The sequence below is a fragment of the Sapajus apella genome, unplaced genomic scaffold (genome assembly GCF_009761245.1).
Source record: "Sapajus apella isolate SASKATOON/1434 unplaced genomic scaffold, GSC_monkey_1.0 scaffold66, whole genome shotgun sequence".
Classification (NCBI taxonomy): domain Eukaryota; kingdom Metazoa; phylum Chordata; class Mammalia; order Primates; family Cebidae; genus Sapajus; species Sapajus apella.
Genome location: NW_022437006.1, coordinates 6,251,393 through 6,267,430, shown reverse-complemented (window position 1 = coordinate 6,267,430; position 16,038 = coordinate 6,251,393). Strand labels below are relative to the sequence as shown.

General features: G+C 37.7%; 1 protein-coding gene and 1 long non-coding RNA gene across 13 annotated transcripts in view; both read left to right on the top strand.

Annotated features, from left to right (window-relative positions):
* Positions 1-16,038, top strand: part of YAF2 (YY1 associated factor 2) — an 83,563-nt gene that overhangs the window by 7,089 nt on the left and 60,436 nt on the right. For 3 of the 12 annotated variants that reach the window (XM_032248476.1, XM_032248472.1, XM_032248475.1), the window contains exon 1: positions 15,199-15,727. The exons of the other annotated variants lie outside the window; for them this stretch is intronic. The gene's annotated coding sequence lies outside the window, so the exon portion shown is untranslated. Of the gene's footprint in view, positions 1-15,198; positions 15,728-16,038 lie in introns of those variants that run through there. 12 annotated transcript variants of the gene reach the window in all.
* On the top strand, positions 4,895-6,839 carry LOC116530401. Its single transcript, XR_004259973.1, has 2 exons — positions 4,895-5,301; positions 5,357-6,839. It is a non-coding gene; the product is annotated as an uncharacterized LOC116530401 (long non-coding RNA).

The window sequence follows — 16,038 nt, the reverse complement described above, 5'->3', positions numbered from 1 at the left end:
GCCTCCTGGGTTCAGGCAATTCTCCTGCCTCAGCCTCCTCAGTAGCTGGGATTACAGGCACGCGCCACCATGCCCAGCTAATTTTTTGTATTTTTAGTAGAGACGGGGTTTCACCATGTTGACCAGGATGGTCTCGATCTCTTGACCTCGTGATCCACCCGCCTCGGCCTCCCAAAGTGCTGGGATTACAGGTGTGAGCCACCGCGCCCGGCCCAATACCAGTGGATTTTAAGGGAACACTGAAAACTTCATTGATATGGTTTCAAATTTTACATTGCAGCTAACCTTTGAGAAAAAACTATGTTTTGATGTAGCATTAAAGAAGAACATCTATAATTATCTGAAAATGCTATTGAACTACTTATGTCTTTTCAACTATATATCTATGAGAGTCCAGATTTTCTTAATATTTTTGGACCAAAACAATGTATTGGAACAAATTGAATGCTGAGACAGATGTGACAATCCAGATGTTTTCTATTAAGCCAGATGTTAGAGGCTTGTAAAAACATACAGTGCTACTCTTCATATAAAATATCTTTGTTTTGGAAAATAATGTTTTTTAAAACATTAATGTGTTATTTCTTATGTGATGTATTTGTTTTTAGATGAACTATTAAATATATTTAGATTTTTAATCAGTTTTTATTTTTAATATAGTAAACATCAGTATATGACCAACATTAAGAAAACAAACAAACAAAAACCTTTTTTTAAATGTTAAGAGTATAAAGGATCCTGAGACCAAAAAGTTTATGAACTGCTGGTCTAGAGTTTATTGGCTTGGGTTTCTACATGGAATGGATTTGCTTCAGCAGGCATTCTTTTTATTTCCTTTACGGTGTTAGGCCTGATAACTAGTATCCACTTGTTTAACTTGTTTAATCTCACTCATCTTTTAGTGTCGCCTCCGAAGTATTTGATATTGTTGGCCGTTTTTTCCTTCCTTTATTGAAACTTTCCTTCCTTGATGCCTCTAACACTCCTTTTTCATAGATTTCCATATGTATCTCTGAAACCAATTCCTGCCTCCCCAAACCTGGCCACCTGTATATTCTTTACTTTGTATGTGGGATAAACTCCTTTCTGGACCCTCAGCTAAAAAACCATCATTGTCTCAACTTAGAGTCTAATTTGTAGTCGTCCTTCATGTCCTTTCTCTGGATCGTCTCTTAAATCTGTCCCTTTTCTAGTTTATGTAGTTATAGTTCAGAAGCCAATATCATTTCTCTCATGAACTATTGGACAAATTGGTCTCTCCTTTGGAATGCTACTAACATTATCTTAATTATCTTTTTGGTAACCTATCTGATTATCTGATTATGTTGGTTCTTGTATATTTAAAAAAAAATTGAATCCTCTTTAGTGGCTGCTGAATAGAAGCTGAAATCCTGAGTATAGTGTTCAAAGCTATAATGATAATCTATCCCTAAACTACCTTCCTAGCTTAATTTTCTGCTGCTTATCCTGATCCTGTGCTGCCTCAGCACCGAAGTATTTTTATCATATGGTACTTTTCAAAGAAGCCCTCTGGGATTGCTGTCCCTCCACCCCTTGGTATCATATTGATTCTGTGTATGTACAGTCAGTCATATGCTCCATAATGACATTTTGGTCAGTGGGGGACCACATATAAAGTCTCATAAAATGATAATACTGTATTTTTACTCTACTTTTTCTATGTTTAGTTATATTTAGATACAGATACCATGGTGTTACAATTACCTGCAGCATTCAGTATAGTAACATGTCGTATAGGTTTGTAGCCTAGGAGCAATAGGCTCTATCATATCGCCTAAATATGTAATAAGCTGTACCATCTAGGTTTGTATAAGTACATTCTGTGACGTTCCCATGATGAAATTACTTAATGATGCATTTTTCAGAACATATTCCTCGTCATTAAATGATGCATGAATGTATGTATATGTAATTATTCCTAGTGAATAACTATATTGTAGTAGAATTGTCTAGATACTTATCTGCCCTACAGGGCAGAGATTGCTTATTCACTTTGGTATTTCCAGAAGCTAATAAAATACCTGAAGTATTATAGATATTTAAATGTTTTTAATTAATGTTCCTTCAAATTTAGCTGTTGCTGTTTGACACCTGACATTGCTTTTCCAATAATTCGAAACACTATGTTTGTAAAAATACTATCAGACTATTTTGGCTCTTAAGTTGTAGGTATAAATCATTTTGGCATTATTTATTATTTTCTGAGACGGGGTTTCACTCTATTGCCTGGGGTGGAGTGCAGTGGTGTGGATATAGCTTACTGCAGCCTCAACCTCCCAGGCTCAAGTGGTCCTCCCACCTAAGCGTCCCAAGTAGCTAGGACTACAGGAGCGTGCCACCACATCTGGCTGATTTTAAAACTTTTGGTAGACAGGGGTGTCTCTCTGTGTTGCTCAGTCTGGTCTTGAACTCCTGGGCCCAAGCAGTCCTCTCACCTTGGCCTCCAAAATGTTGGTATTACAGTCATGAGCCACCACACCCAAATGTTTTAGCGGTATTTCAAGGATGTTATTGTACATGAACACCTTAACATTTTTAAGGAACAGCTTTGGAAAGTTGTATATTTTTGTTATCTCATTTGTGGCCACTTAGGTCTCATTTTCAGATTATTGAAATTTATGTAATATAGCTAAAAATGAAGTATTCTTGACTAAAGTAAACCATTGAAGTCATGAAAGTGTACAACGTATTAAGAAATATATTATATTCCATTGCTGCAAAGAGAATAAAATACCTAGGAATACAGCTTACAAGGGATGTGAAGGACCTCTTCAAGGAGAACTTCAGACGACTGCTCAAGAAAATAAGAGAGGACACAAACAAATGGAAGAACATTCAGTGCTCATAGGTAGGAAGAATCAATATCGTGAAAATGGCAATACTGCCCAAAGTAATTTATAGATTCAGTGCTACCCCCATCAAGCTATCATTGACATTCTTCACAGAATTAGAAAAAACTACTTCAGGCCAGGCGTGGTGGCTCACGCCTCTAATCCCAGCACTTTGGGAGGCCAAGGTGGGTGGATCACAAGGTCAAGAAATCGAGACCATCCTGGCCAACATGGTGAAACCCCTTCTCTACTGAAAAATACAAAAATTAGCTGGACATGGTGGCACACACCTGTAGTCCCAGCTACTTGGGAGGCTGAGGCAGGAGAATTGGTTGAACCTGGGAGGTGGAGGTTGCAGTGAGCCAAGATTGCATCACTGCACTCCAGCCTGGCGGCTGGCAACATGGGCAAGACTCTGTCTCATAAAAAAAAAAACAAACCACAGCCGGGTGCGGTGGCTCAAGCCTGTAATCCCAGCACTTTGGGAGGCCGAGGCCGGTGGATCACAAGGTCAAGAGATCGAGACCATCCTGGTCAACATGGTGAAACCCCGTCTCCACTAAAAATACAAAAAATTAGCTGGGCATGGTGGTGCGTGCCTGTAATCCCAGCTACTGAGGAGGCTGAGGCAGGAGAATTGCCTGAACCCAGGAGGCAGAGGTTGCGGTGAGCCGAGATTGCGCCATTGCACTCCAGCCTGGGTAACATGAGTGAAACTCCGTCTCAAAAAAAAAAAAAAAAAAAAAAAAAAACTACTTCAAATTTCTTATGGAACCAAAAAAGACCCCTTATAGCCAAGACAGTCCTAAACAAAAGGAACAAAGCTGGAGGCATCATGCTACCTGACTTCAAACTATACTACAAGACTGCAGTAACCAAAACAGCATGGTACTGATACCAAAACAGAGATGTAGACAAATGGAGCAGAATGGAGGCCTCAGAAATAATGCCACACATCTATGGCCATCTGATCTTTGACAAACCTGACCTAAACAAGCAATAGGGAAAGGATTCCCTATTTAATAAATGTTGTTGGGAAAACTAGCTAGCCATATGCAGAAAACTGAAACTGGACCCCTTCCTATCACCTTCTACAAAAATTAACTCAAGATGGATTAAAGACTTAAAAACATAAGACCTAAAGCCATAAAAACCCTAGAAGAAAACCTAGGTCATAGCATTCAGGACATAGGCATGGGCAAAGACTTCATGACTAAAACGCCAAAAGCAATGGCAACAAAAGCCAAAATAGACAAATGGGATCTAATTAAACTGAAGAGGTTCTGCACAGCAAAAGAAACTATCATCAGAGTGAACAGGCAACCCACAGAATGGGAGAACATTTCTGCAACCTGTTCACCTGACAAAGGGCTGATACCTAGAATCTACAAAGGACAGAAACAAATCTACAAGAAAAAAATAATCCCATCAAAAAGTAGGCAAAGGATATAAACAGATACTTCTCAAAAGATGACATTTATGCAGCCAACAAAGATATGAAAAGAAGCTCATCATCACTGGTCATTGGAGAAATGCAAATGAAAACGTGCTGAGATACCATCTCACACCAGTTAGACTGGCAATCATTAAAAAGTCAGGAAACAGATGGTGGAGAGGATTTGTAGAAATAGGAACGCTTTTACACTGTTGTGGGAATGTAAATTAGTTCAGTCATTGTGGAAGACAGTGTGGCGATTCCTCAATCTGGAACCAGAAATACCATTTGACCCAGCAATCCCATTACTGGGTATATACTCAAAGGATTGTAAATCACTCTACTATAAAGGCACATGCACATGTATGTTTATTGCAGCACTGTTCACAATAGCAAAGACTTGGAGTCAACCCAAATGCCCATCAGTAATAGACTAGATAAAGAAAATGTGGCATATATACACCATGGAATACTATGCAGCCATAAAAAAGGATGAGTTCATGTCCTTTGCAGGGACATGGATGAAGCTGGAAACCATCATTCTCAGCAAACTGCTGCAGGAACAGAAAGCCAAACACCCCGTGTTCTCACTCATAAGTGGGTGTTTTGTTTAATGAAAAAGTTAAGGTAGTTGACATCAAGGGCCTATCAGAAACAAAATATATTATAAATACGTACTTATTGGAAACATATCATATGCAATGAATTATGCTAGGACTACAGAATTGTGGATGAAACCCAATACTAGCCTTTAAGGGTTTGAATTTTAGCACAGAAGATAATATTTGCTAGTGAGTAAAATACAAGGGGTTGAGAATGGGTTTTCCAACATGGTTCTAGCTTTTGGAGAAGACTATGCTTATATGAAATCAGTTATTGTTGTGGCCTTTTAAAAACTTAATATTTTATTTATTTTACTTTAAGTTTTGGGATACATGTGCAGAATGTGCAGGTTTGTTACATAGGAATACATGTGTCATGGTGGTTTGCTGTACCTATCAACCCATCATCTAGGTTTTTATTTTGTTTTTTATTTTTAGTCATGGTTTTCATTGCAAACATCATCTAGGTTTTAAGCCCCACATGCATTAGATGTTTATCCTAATGCTTTTCCTCCCCTTGCTCCCCTACCCTTCAACAAGCCCCAGTGTGTGATTTTCCCCTCCCTGTGTCCATGTATTCTCATTGTTCAGCTCCTACTTATGGGTGAGAACATGTGGTGGTTGGTTTTCTGTTCCTATGTTAGTTTGCTGAGAATGATGGTTTCCAGCTTCATCCATGTCCCTGCCAAGGACATGAACTCATTCTTTTTTATGGCTGCTTGTGGCCATTATTAATAAAGCACTTTTGACTGGGTGAGGTGGCTCACACCTGTAATCCCAGCACTTTGGGGAGGCTGAGGCAGGAGGATTGCTTGAGCCTAGGAGTTCAAGACTAGCCTGGGCAACAGCGAGACCCCCATCTGTACAAATACATACGTAAATATAAATAAAGCACTTTTGGTAAAATGTGCTTTAGCATCATAGTCAGTTTTCAGTTTGATTGATTACCTTCTTCCCTAAGAAATTTCAGCCAAATTATGTTATTTGAATCAGCTGCCACTTTATTGTTGGGTAAAGCCGCCTGCTTATTTTTTTTTGTTTGTGTGTATATATATATATGTATTTTTTTTTAAAACTACTGTTTTTAAGATGATAGTTATATAATCAATGTAAAAATTCAGTAGACGGAAACTTCCCACATAGTATGCTGCCCCTATGTGTAACCTTGAAGGAAGGAAGAATAAGCAAAGAAACCTTTCACCCAACTATGATAGTTTTATAAACCTGTTTCAAACAACCCAGGTTTCAATCTAGGTGCTAATATTCATTCTGTGACTGTATTTCTTATTTTTTTTTCTTGCGAATGGCATTATAAATCATGCCTTTATAACTGTGACTGGATTTCTACCTTCCTCACCAGTTGCATAGGGTGGTTTGATAAGCAAATGGAAGTGTATATCGAAAACATTCTGAACACAGTAAAGCATTGCACAAGTGACAGATAATCAAAGATAAAACTTTCACTGAATTTCCAGCACCAGAAACTACCAAAACTAACAACAACAACAACAACAACAACAAAAAAAGAAACAATGAATTTGGCAGCCATAAAAGATAAGCCATCATTTATTCCTTAACAGTAATGGCCACTATTTACTGAGCACTTACTGTGTGTCAGCCACTGTGATAATGGCTTTACCATTTAATCTTCTCAACAATGAAAATTAAAACCATTTAATCTTCTCAACAATGCTTTTGAAAGAAAACGAAAAAAACCTGAATATCATGCTGGCTATCATTGCCAACATAGCTAGTAAGGTAACTTCAGAAACAGACACTAAACTTAATAATGTAACACTAGTATAAAATTATTATATTTACAAAATAGATGGTTTCTGGGATGATTTTTCAAGTATTGAGCATGTATAAATTTAACAATCCTGTCCTTTTATGTGAGTGCACTTGTGTAGTGCTTTACTGGGTTCAGAGTGCTTTCCTATATATCCTTCTATTTGCTCTTCAAACCACACCTATATGGCTGGTGAGGAAGATGGTCCGCTAGTCAAAGAATTAATGTTAGAGTCTAGGTTGAAACCTGGGTTGTTTGATTACTGGTTGATCTTTTTACTCCTTTGTCTTTAATAAAGGAGTTTATAAAACTATCCTAGTTGAATGAAAGGTTTTTTGCTTATTCCTTGCCTTCAAGGTTAGATATAAGGCCAAGATACTTGGTAGAAAGATTAACATTCTGTGGAATATCAAGTTTTCGTGCAGGGATTTAGGGAAACCTTAGTGTTTTTTTCTTTAAGGTATGTTTTCCTTAAATAATTCTTTGTAGCTTGTAATAATTACTTAACAGATGTTTGTTGAACACCTACAGAGTTTTGTTTATTGGTTTTCATGGTTGCTAAAAACTGTACCTTTTGTTAAATGAGCTGTGATTTATAATCATGTTTTAAAAGAGTCTGATGTACTTCATTCTGTAATATTGTTTATTGTGGGAAATTATAGAATTACTGAGAATTAGAGAGCTAAAAGGAACCTTTCAAGTGTCTCTAGAGTGTTCAGTCATTTCCTGAGCCAGACAGGTTTTTATTACTTGAAACCTTAATGGTAGACAGATAAGAGTGTCATCAGAAGGAAAATCTTGAGAGGTTTGGAGTAGAGAGGCTTGTTAAGCTTTTAAAATGCGTTGAGCCCACTATTATTTGCAAAACCTTCTTGTTGAGATTTTTAGGTAAGTTTGGAGGATTCTTAATTGTGGAACTTGGGGAACTAGTAATATTTAGCAATCTGCTGGGTGAGGTCTTTTCTATTTGTTGGAATTCATGGCTCTAGCCTCATATCCTCTTGATAGGCAAGAAAACAGGCCGGAAATATTGTGACTTGTGTCAATAATTGATTAGTGTGAGATTTAGAAATCTGAATTTCTAGTCCCTTAAAAAAAATAATTTTTAAGAGGCAGAGTCTTGCTGTGTCACCCAGGCTGGAGTGCAGTGATGCGATCTTAGCTTACTGTAACTTCAAACTCCTGGGCTCAAGTGGTCCTCCTGACTCAGCCTCCAAAGTAGCTAGGACTATCTATAGGCATGCTCCATCACACCCAGGTAATTAAAAATTTTTTTGTAGAGATGAGGTCTCACTATGTTGGCCAGCCTGGCCTCAAACATTGCCTCAAGCAACTCTCTTGCCTCAGTCTCCTAAAGTATTGATATTGCAAGTGTGAGCCACCATGCCCAGCCTCCAGTCCCTTGCTGTGGTAGCATTTAATTAAATTTGCTAGCAAGTAACAAAGATTTCTTGTTAACAGCTTTCCTTAGACCTAGATCTAGTGGTATATCTCTTGACAATTTCCAACATTAGACCTACTAATTATGAATAATAGAAGAACTTAAAAACAAGAATTAAAATGTAAAAAATCTGGCTAATAGTGTGGTGAATAAAGAATAAAATGACTGTCTTTTTTCCTATATTTACTGATATTTTTGAAGTACAAATGTTAACAAACTTCATTTTTATGTCTTCTGTAACAACTGTTATTTTGCTGTATATCTTCACTTCTTTGATATCATAGTGTTTCTTTTTTTTTTTTATTTACACTTAAGATTAAGATATCATAGTGTTTCTCAGGAGAAATACCAGTAAATGTTATTTCTCTCTTTTATTTGTGATGCAAATATTAAGAATCACTAATAGTAATATAATCACTTCGATTATATGTGAATGTGTGAATGACTGGATGTGTGTACATGATATAAAGTTTGTATAGCCCCCTGACATTTTTTAGTCATATGAATTAAACCATTTCATCTTTATATGTTTTATACTTTGATCAGGGTTCCTTTGCACAATATTATGCTTTACTTTTATAGAATATGCTAGGGACAGTCAACCCAGAACAGCAGCAAGCAGATGATTTTTATGCCAGGGAGGTAGTTGCTCAACAGGTAAAGCTCAAGGCTCATTTGCACAGTAGGCAACGTGATTTTGGTCTTCTTTCCGCTTTGTTCCATCCATTTTTGCTATTTATCTTTTGTCTCCCCACAGCCCAAAGACTCTTCACTAATACTTATTTCTGGCCTACCTTCTAAAATGTTATCATTGCTTCATTTTCTTTATTTGCTTCACCAACTGTTCTTCCTTTACTAGAAAATCTTTTATGTTTTACATAAGTCTGAATCAAGTAATTGTTCTAAATGGTAATGCAAAGAATCTGGGTGTGGGGGTTAGAGTTTTATTTTTTCCTTAAGATAATAATTCTTATGATTATAAAAGTATCATGTATACATTAAAGATTTAAAGAAGTATAGGGAGGAAGATAGTAATGATTATCTTCATATTATCATTCCAGCAGAATTTAGCTACTTCTAAAATATTGTGTTTCCACTCTATCTTTTTGCATAGATGTTAGCATTTAAAAGTGAACCTTGAGGTATCTCTCGTTGGAAGAATGGGGAAAAAGGAGACTTTTCCCCATTTGAGGGCCTTCTTATGACCATTCTTACCTCATCCTGGCCCTCCAAGTTAGTCTCTGAGAAGTCCTCCAGTCCAACAGTTTGTTTTGGCTTATTTAGTCGAGCAGTTCTCAGTCTTATTTTACCAGAGAACTTTGTTTTTCAGTTATAATATAGACCATGTGGAGATGTGTTGTTCTGTAGGATTCTGCTATCAAAGTGTGGTCCACAGACCAGTGGCATTAGCATCATCTGGGAGCTTGTTAGAAATATCCAATCTCAGGCCCCACTGAGGACTTACTGAATCAGAATCTGCCTTTTAACAGGATCTTTAGGTTATTTATATACACATTAAAATTTGAGGAACACTGCTCAATTTTTTTCCGGATAGGAAGATGAGGTGGACAGGGGTCTGAGGAAGTCATCCCACTTTGAGCTGCTTTTTCCAAAGAGCTCTTCCCCTACATTTCTGTGTGTGCATGTGTGTGTGCAGGCAGTGTTGTATGTATGGGTGTGTGCATCGGCATGCATATGTGTACAGGCGTGTGGGTATGAAGGCATCTCTTTGTGTCTGTGTCTCTGATCCCCCTTTCTGTTTAGCAGACACCTCTCTCAATGAGCTTAATGAACTCTTATGTCCCCAAATGCTTTATTTGTTATACCCTTATCCCTAATCCCAGTATCTGTACACAGCTGTACATTCCTTCAACCATATAGCTCATGCAAGGCCATCTTTGGAAAACCTCCTGTGAAAGAGCAGGTTTCAGAAAATAGGAGAGAGGTTTGTCTGTTAGAGTCAAGTAACAACTTGACTTATAACAACTTATTTTTGGGGAAGAAGAGACCTGGCTTTCTCTCAGGAGGCCTAGTGGTTTTGAATTGTGTTGATTGGATCCCTCAGGTTTCATGGAATTGGCTCAGTTGGAGCAAGCAAGTGGGGTTATGTGGTTGCCTGCTTCACTTCATCCAGATCATTTATGCTATTATATATTTTATAAGGATTTCTCTTAATTTTTATTTTATAAGGGTGTTTTGCAAAACTTTTTTTTTTGAAAATCACTGCCCCGTTTTACCACTTAAATTCTGTTCAGCACAGGCTAAGTTAATTGTGACTGGACTACCCACCCTCATATTTCAAAAAGAAGAGCTATTCATGAGTTTTGTAGGGTGACGGGAGAGATTTGAAGCTTTCTTTCTTGAAAGACCTTTCTCTCTCCCTCCTTCCCTTTATCTTTCCTCCCACCCTACCCCACACTCATCATCTTAGACACATTTGTTCTTTTTCAGGACCAAGGTTAGTAAGGCTCAGAGCTACATAATCGACTGATTAAATGAGTAATGAGCACTATAATTTACAGATAAAACATATGTTAAATTCATAATGCTATCAAATTGTGCATTTGATAACATTTAATAAGATTATTTTGGGAGCCAATCATAATCCCAAAAGACATAGTCCTGAATGCCATAATCTCAAATGTTGGAATCCTGAAAAATCAACATCCTTAAAGTCTAAAATCCCCCAAATCACAATCCTAAAATGTCAAAATCCCAAAAATATATTTTGGAAAAAATAATACATTTTTAAAAGACACGTGCATTTTAAAAAGGATTTATTTGAGAAACAGAGAAAAACACAACAGAACAATTCATAGGCCACTTTACACAATAAAATAGGCGGTAATAACATTTTTGCAAGCATAGACACTCAGGTGTATTAATGACAATCATATAGATTTAACAGTTATAAGCAGACAAACCATATTCATAAGTCAAAATGGAAAATGTGTAAATGCATATCACTGTGGTTGATAATTGTGTGCACCCAGCTTTATAACTGCAGTAATATGAAATACCATGGAATACCTAAGCCTTGATGAGATCGATAATCATCTGTGTGTGTGTGTGTGTGTGTACGTGTGTGTGTAGGTGTACACACATGTGTACGTGTATGTGTGTGTGTGTGTGTGTGTGTGTTTCCGTTTCCTAGTAGCCTGTTACAGACTGTCACATAAAAATTTGGACCTTACCAATAAGCTTTAACATCTAGAAAGTACTCTGGTAGTGTAATAGGAGTGAGCAATGTATATAGACTTAATAGCAGGTAAAAGCAGAACTTTTTACTCTTTGCCATAAAGAGTATGTCTGTTTTCAAAGTTAGGATTGTCTGAGCATGGTCATGGTCTTTTTTCAGGCCACTGTGCCCTTTTACATATTATGATGTTTCTTCTGCTCTCCACTTCCTGGTCCTCCACCACAATTTCTTTCTTGGTCTTTATGATTGCTCAGGATTCATCTCTGAAGGCTAAGCTAATTCCCTTCTCTAGGTCAGAGCAAATGCCCTTTCAATCACTCTTAAGGCATTCTATGCTAAAAAGTGATGATGTATTTCCACAGTATATTGAAAATATTTTGTATTTGTTTCTTTCCTTCCTGAGGGCATTACCACTGATTGCAGTATCACATTTCAGTTTAAATCCTCTCAACATTTATATTCATGTGGCTTTTTGATGCTGATTAAATACGAGCAATAAAATGAAATTAGCACATTTATTAGTTAATAAAAATGATAATTGTAATATTAATAGAATTCTCAATGCTTGTCACAGTGTCTTGTGTAGGTACTGATAATACTTAAATGAACTGCAGAAGGCCCTTTATTATATATCTGATTCTGCTGCTGTTTTAAACTGCATTCCACTACTTGTTTTTAAAGGAACTTTTTTTTTTTTTTTTTTTTTTTTTGAGACAGAGTTTTGCTCTTGTTACCCAGGCTGGAGTGCAATGGCGCGATCTCGGCTCACCGCAACCTCTGTCTCCTGGGTTCAGGCAATTCTCCTGCCTCAGCCTCCTGAGTAGCTGGGATTACAGGCACGTACCACCATGCCCAGCTAATTTTTTGTATTTTTAGTAGAGATGGGGTTTCACCGTGTTGACCAGGATGGTCTCGATCTGTTGACCTCGTGATCCACCCGCCTCGGCCTCCCAAAGTGCTGGGATTACAGGCTTGAGCCACCGCGCCCGGCTTAAAGGAACATTTATGGAATTTCATAATTTTGTGAGTTAGATGGAATATGTTTAAGGATACCCATTTTACTGGATAGAAGAACTTACATCAATCTGAGCTACCTGAATGTTCAGTTTTCAGCAGTTTTAAAAATGTTTTATCATCAACGTAATGCATGATTGAAACTACAGCTGACAGATTTCATTCTCTCTTTTGTCATGCTTACGTATTTGCTGCATCTTAACTAGAGGCTGCTGAATCTTAACTAAAGGAGAGAAACCATTTAGTGGAAGCCATTGTGATAATCTAGGCAAGAGGCAGTAATGGCCTGAACAAAGGGAATGCCAGAGGGGAGAGAGAAATGAATGTATTACAGATATATTTAGGAGAGATCTGTAGGACTTGATAGTTGATTGTATATGGTTGTGGGAGGGAGGAATTTGGGTTCTAGTGATGGGGAAGCAGCAAGGACGAATCTTAGAATTCTGGCTTAAGTAGTTGGTGAATGGTGTTACTTCTCACTGAGATAGCAAATAGGAAGACAGGTTTTAGGGGAAGATAATAGTTTACCTATAGATTTGTTGAATTTTAGGTGCCTGGGGAACATTTGAGAGGGCGTATTTGTGAAGCAGTTTGGATATGTTGGGTAAGGCCTAGGAAGGAGAAAGGGCTGTAAATACATATTTGATAGTCATTAGCACCCATGATTTGTGTTGAAGCTGTGGGAGTGGGTTAAGACACATCAGGGAGAGAATGTATTGCATACCATGAGAAAAGAGACCTAGGAGAGACTTTTGAGAAACATCTTAGCTTTTTTGCAGTGGAAGAAGAAGAAAGAAATGGAGGAAAAAAAATTAATAGGGAGCAAGAAACCCAGGAGAGTGTAACAATACAAAAACAGAGGGAAGAGGATATTTTCAAAAAGAGTGGGGTGTGTTTAACCACGCCCAATGGCTTTTACTTTTATCAGACAGAATCTTAATTTTTCTTTCAAGTTCCATGTAATATTTGTTTTAATAAGTATGACATTTAAATTTATACTTTTAAGTTGTAACAAGGTAATAATCCTGCATAGTGCTTATCCTCAGCTTTTCGTATTAGTTAGAATAATTCTGATTTATATTTATAGGCGAAGTAAAGGTGGTTAATATTGGTAGGTAGGAAAATGTGTAAAATTATGTTAGGAACTAACTTTGTTTCCCAAGGATATAATTATCTAGTAATATCTATCTTTAAGTCTGTGCCTCTAAAGGTGACTTTAGATTATAGCTACAAAATGTGATAGAATTAACAGCAACAAAAATCCCAAAACACTGGGTCCATCTTGGTGTCAAGAATTTAAGTGGTAAGTAAATGTATAGTAACTTTGGTTTTGTTGTTGTTGTTGTTGTTGTTGTTGTTGTTTGAAATGGAGTCTCACTCTGTCGCCTAGGCTGCTAGAGTGCAGTGCCACAATCTGGGCTGACTGAAACCTTCGCCTCCCGGTTTCATGCGATTCTCCTGCTTCAGCCTCCTGAGTACCTAGGACTGCAGGCGCATACCACCACTCCCAGCTAATTTTTTTGTGTTTTTAGTAGAGATGGGGTTTCGCCATGTTGGCCAGGCTGGTCTTGAACTCCTGACCTCAAGTGATCTACCTGCCTCAGCTTCCCAAAGAGCTGGGATTACAGGTATGACCCACCACACCCAGCCAATGTATGGTTACATTGAAAACTCCTGGGAGATTGCATAATAATTATGAAGGAATAAATATAGTTTGAAGAAACCCTTATTTTCTGTTTTCAGGAGGAGTGAATCATAGCACTCTTTAATGATTGGTTAACCAAGCAAATCACAGCACTTCTTTTAAAACTTTATTTGTTCTGTAAAATAATAGCTGTCTCTGATGTAATTTTTTTTCTTTATTTCAATTTTTTATAAATATGAGGTCTCACTATGTCGCCTAGGCTGGTCTTGAACTCCCGGGCTCTCACAATTGTCCCACCTCAGCCTCCCAAAGTGCTGGAATTATAGGTGTTAGCCATTTCACCTGGCTTACAGTAGATTTCATATGATTTACAGTGCCTAAAGAGTCAGTTTTATGAGTGCTGAATAACAAAGTTATTTAGAACATATGCAGAATAAGAAAGAAATAGCCGAAGACTCTAGAACTAAATATCAGTGAGTGGCTTTAGAATTTCAAAAATATTTTAATTACTCATTAAACATTAAAATGCTATTTTATTTGGAGATAGCATCAGATAAAAAAAAAATGCTATTTTAGGGCATGAGTTGGGCTAGGTAATGGAGTTAAAAGAACAAGACACATCCTTACCCTCATAGAATTTTTGTTTTGTTTTGTTTTGTTTTTGAGATGGAGGAGTCTTGCTCTGTTGCCCAGTGCAGTGGTGCCATCTTGCCTCACTGCAACCTCTGCCTCCCAGGGGTTAATTTTTGTATTTTTAGTAAAGAAGGGGCTTCACCATGTTGGCCAGGTTGGTCTCGAACTCTTGACCTCAAGTGATCCATTTGCCTAGGCCTCCCAAATTGCTGTGAGCCATTGTGCCCAGCCAGCCCTCATGGAATTTAAGTTGCAAACAAAAAGTACAAATAAAATCATTGCAGACTGTGGCAGCCAGGGGAGTTATTTGAAATAGGTGAAGAGGGGAGTCTTCTCTGAGTGGGTAGCATTTAATCAGAAAGTTGAAGGATAAGAGGATGCTGGGCATGGTGGCTTCACACCTGCAATCCCAGCACTTTGGGAAGCTGAGGCCATTGGATCACTTGAGCTCAGGAGTTCGAGACAAGCCTGGGCAACATGGCAAAACCCCATTTCTACAAAAAGTACAAAAATTTGCTGGGCATGGTAGCATGTGTCTGGTTTCCCAGCTGCTTGGCAGACTGAGGTAGGAGAATAGCTTGAACCCAAGAGGAGTAGATTGCAGTGAGCTGAGATTGTGCACTTCAGCTTGGGGAAAGCCAGACCCTGTCTCCAAAAAAGGGATAAGAAGAGGTATTTGTGAAAGAGTTATGGTTAACAGCAAGTTGAAAGCCCTTTGGTTAGGAGTTTATTTTCCATTGAGCAAAGACTAGTACATAGTGAGGCAGAGGGTAAGTGGCATCAGATGAAGGTGAACAAGTAGGTAAAATGCCAGATTATAATTTAGTCATACATGATATGACACTGAGATTTTATTGGAAGTGTAACAAGAAGCCATTTAATGAGTTTAAAGTGTGGAAGTGCTCTGTGGCTTCTGTAAGGCAAATAGACTGACAAGCTGCAGGAATGTATTAATAGAAAGACTAATTGGGCTATTCTAGTTAGATGAAAGATGTTGGGACATTAATATTTTGAGATTAGATAAAAGAGAATGAGTTTGTGCCTTACTGTTATTAATACCTTCCTGTAAATTTCCATGAAAATGTCATTAATATACACACAATGAAGACTTTTTAAGGTATGGCATTTCAGTACTTATGGTTTTATATGTACTTTTAAAATGAGAATGAAATTAAATATATTAAAGCAGGATGATTTGCATGAGCATGGTGAAATGTAATAGAGGAATTTCTATTTTATTTATTTATTTATTTATTTATTTTTTTTGAGACGGAGTTTCGCTCTTGTTACCCAGGCTGGAGTGCAATGGCGCGATCTCGGCTAACCGCAACCTCCGCCTCCTGGGTTCAGGCAATTCTCCTGCCTCAACCTCCTGAGTAGCTGGGATTACAGGCACGCGCCACCATGCCCAGCTAATGTTTTTTGTAT